Below are 244 nucleotides of genomic sequence, written 5' to 3'. Positions count from 1 at the left end.
GGGAGGAGAGGCCTTGCCCCTCAGTGGAGGTTCTCCTATTCCTCCCTCCTCTTTTGCACTGGATGCATTAAGGAAGCCGTTTCTGCAGGGATGTGGCTCTCTCTCCTCATGTGATGCCTTCCTTGGTGTCACATCACACACCAGATCCAGAACAGGAAGTTGCTGAATGTGACAGAGAATTCCCCAGCAAGTCCAAATCCTGTGTCTTGGACTCCAGCATCTAGGGTGGGTGCTTGGGCCTTTT

This window comes from Propithecus coquereli, unplaced genomic scaffold (assembly GCF_000956105.1).
Source record: "Propithecus coquereli isolate 6110/MARCELLA unplaced genomic scaffold, Pcoq_1.0 Scaffold238, whole genome shotgun sequence".
NCBI lineage: Eukaryota > Metazoa > Chordata > Mammalia > Primates > Indriidae > Propithecus > Propithecus coquereli.
The sequence above is the reverse complement of the archived record's forward strand: the minus strand, read 5'-3'. Positions refer to the sequence as shown.